The sequence below is a fragment of the Haplochromis burtoni genome, unplaced genomic scaffold, assembly GCF_018398535.1.
Source record: "Haplochromis burtoni strain Fernald_Lab_line unplaced genomic scaffold, NCSU_Asbu1 Contig_246, whole genome shotgun sequence".
In the NCBI taxonomy this organism is placed as follows: Eukaryota; Metazoa; Chordata; class Actinopteri; order Cichliformes; family Cichlidae; genus Haplochromis; species Haplochromis burtoni.
The window spans coordinates 311,591-314,722 of NW_024582607.1; the positions used below are offsets into that span (position 1 = coordinate 311,591).

At 43.2% G+C, this 3,132-nt stretch overlaps 1 protein-coding gene across 4 annotated transcripts in view; it reads right to left on the bottom strand.

The window, feature by feature from the left end:
• bcl2l1 (BCL2 like 1) overlaps positions 1-2,753 on the bottom strand; it is a 33,928-nt gene extending 31,175 nt beyond the window's left edge. The window contains exons 1-2 of one of the 4 annotated variants that reach the window (XM_042227158.1): positions 1,847-2,448; positions 1,331-1,446 (exon numbers count right to left, since the gene is read on the bottom strand). The gene's annotated coding sequence lies outside the window, so the exon portion shown is untranslated. The other 3 variants (XM_014338667.2, XM_005938097.3, XM_005938096.3) reach the window with 3 other exon arrangements.
• Between the last annotated feature and the right edge of the window lie 379 nt (positions 2,754-3,132).

The window sequence follows — 3,132 nt, forward strand, 5'->3', positions numbered from 1 at the left end:
CCCAAAGAAAAAGAAAAAAGAAGAAGCAGCTTTGATTAGAAATATATCCAAGTTAGGAGGAAATGAACATCCGTTTCTATCAAATCAAATCTTTTCCAGTTAACATTTTAGGCAAAACCGATTTCCAGCAACAATAATGTGAGGAATGAATGTTTTATTATTCACATGTATAACAGAAATTTGAATATATCTGGAGTTGTTCCAAATAAAAACATGTAATTTGGGTTGTGGAAAATACAGTCTGGCAAGGATATATCAGCTTTTTTGTCAGGTTACATTAACAGAAATAAATAAATAAATCACAATTCATATGTGAACAAGAAAGTCCGTGGAGAAAAGCTCCTGCAGCCTCAGTTATTACTTTCACATCCCTGACAGCAGCCTAATAACATTAGCGATGTTCAGTAATACAAACTGCTTTATTAATTATTTCCGTTCCCGTCCTGAAGCCTCTAAATTGAGTTTAGGTCCCTGAAACAAAGACTCTGAGAGCAGTTGACTGGCCAGCCCCTTCTGTATTCTGCTGTCACCGTACCACACTCACTGGTACACACAAAAAGACGTGGGAGGGACGTGACCCGCCGGTGATCCCAAACTGTCTGCTTATCGTGAGGGAGTCTGACCTTTCCTGTAGCAATACTGACATTTACGTTGATACGTGGCGGAACCTAATAATCAGGGTGGCCGACCGCTGGGAAGGAGTTCCATGCAAGTAGCGCTGGTGTCATTACGCAATACAATATACTCCTAACAGCACAATAGAAGCACGATACAGTGTCAGCTGGCTCCGAGCTATGGCAGAAACTGCCCCCCCCCATACACACACACATACACAAATAAAACTCATTGAAATACACCCAGCAGACTACTTAGTCCGCATTTGGGTGGTAAAAGTAACAGAAAGAGCCCGTTACAGCACATAAAGATCCACAAGGCAGCAGTGTTTACAATGGCCACATGGTCCCCAGCTACCTACACGTGGCTCGGGTTTTAATGGGCCAGCACTGATGTAAACACCACACAGCTCCTCAAGGAATACCAGCGAGTCGTGACCAAATGTAGCGCCCGAACGCGACATTAACTCAAACATTAACTTGTTTCAGTTAAACTGCTGATGTTTTTACGGTGGAATTTAAACTGTCCTTTTACACATTAACCAGTCAGAGCAGTGTTGAAACATGCTACTCCCTCTGGTGGCGCACTTAAAGCTTGTGTCAATTCCCACACCGTCAGGATATTGATTATTATTTACATTTTTATTATTAAGTGGCGTTTTAACACCGTCAAAGATGTAAATATAATAATTAAAGATCATTCCCGAGCGTCTTACCAGCAACTCTTGATATCAAACCCGGGGGGAGTGCTCTTCTCCGTACACGGATCCTCTCGGTGAAAACGTCCCGAATCAGTCAGACAAGCCCGTCTGTCGCTTCACGTGTACAAAAGCTGTCAGAACACAAGATAGGTACTTTGTGCTCAGGACTGTATTTGCACGTATCCTCCTACGTCCCCCTCCTCTCTTTGCATGGACAGCCCTCCCCCGATTGCGTAACACCGACGCTTTTATGGATGCCTGTTCACGATCGTGTCGATAATTCTCGTACGTGCACGACTTAAAAACAGTACACGTATGCTATTACTCGCTCCAGTGACCTCTTAGAGATAATCCAGGCGTTAGATATTTTAAATGTTAACAGCTAACAACACGTTAGAAAGATCGATGCAATTTATTACATTTTTCAATTCGATTCAATTGAAAGGGACGTTTCTTTGCACTGTCACTAGTTGTTCATAATGTATCTGCCTTAACGCGTTTAGCACAATAAATTACATATAAATAACAAACCTGAAGTACCGGTTTTCACCGTAGTTTAAATAAACTCCACTCTGTCTCTGTATTCCGCATACATTTTGATGTTTCTAATGAAAACTGTAGGGGATCCCGTGAACGCAACACAATTCCATTCCAAGACCTTTAATCGCGTCTCGTTAGAAAAATGCCACTTTGCGACAACACCCTGCTTTATATAGACGACACCACCCCCGCAATTAGCATTGCAACACTAAAATTCCTAAGTAAGCCATTATGACAGAGACTGCTCCGCCTGTACTAACGCGGCTGTAGCCAGCTTGTGAACATGGCTGTCACTGTCATATACATGTAGTCGCACATTCGCAGACTGCAAGATTGAAAAACATATTTTCCGAGGCAAACCCTTTTACTACAATGAACACGTATAGTTTGCACAAAGCAGAATTACATTTGATCCCGAAAGCTTTGTGGAGGGAACGAAAAGTATCGCTGCGCGTTTTTTCCCTAATCTGTCGACCTCTTTCCTCTCGCAGTATTCAGATAGGAAAATCCACCCTCTGCCATTCCTCCTCACGTTATTTCACCGACGCCATCAGCAGAGGGATCAGAATTACACTTGTACATCGAGCAGGAACTCTTACTTGTAGGGTGGTCTTCATAAAATCATGTCTGGTGGCTCAGAATCCAAACCCCGGCTGGATCAACCCTATCCGTCATTGCTGGCCCGTCTTGCGGAGGAGGTCCAGCTCAGCTACTGGTTACCGCAGATCCGCCCACAGCTACGCTTTCTACGTAACCGGTGCCAGTCAAGCCTCACTACAACTAGCGGGATCATTGCTTTTTTCTAACGTCAACACTCCGCCACAAATGCATTAACTGAGCCGTGTCAGTGTCGCTGAGATTTTCGAGTTGCTTCCCAGCGTGAACTACGAGCTAGCCAAGGCTAGCTTGTAGGAAGCCTCAGCTAACGCTAGCCAGCTAATATTAGCGCTAACTTGCTAAAACTGCGCTAGTTGTATTGCTGAAGCGTCACATCTGACACACAGACATAAATTATTTAAGTCGACCATTTATGGCAACTATCACACATTTCATTGTTTACATATTAACTTTAAGGTTTATTTCTTTTTACTTTGTTTTTTGTTTTTCATAAAAGGGCCCATGTAGCAGCTGTTTGGCATCTTTACACTTTAGATAACAAAAGACGTGAGAGGTCTCCATAGTAACCTTTGTTACCCCAAAGCCTAGCAGGTTTCAAGGTGACTACCAGTTTGATTGCAGTGCCACCCTGTGGACATCTTGATATACCCACACACTTC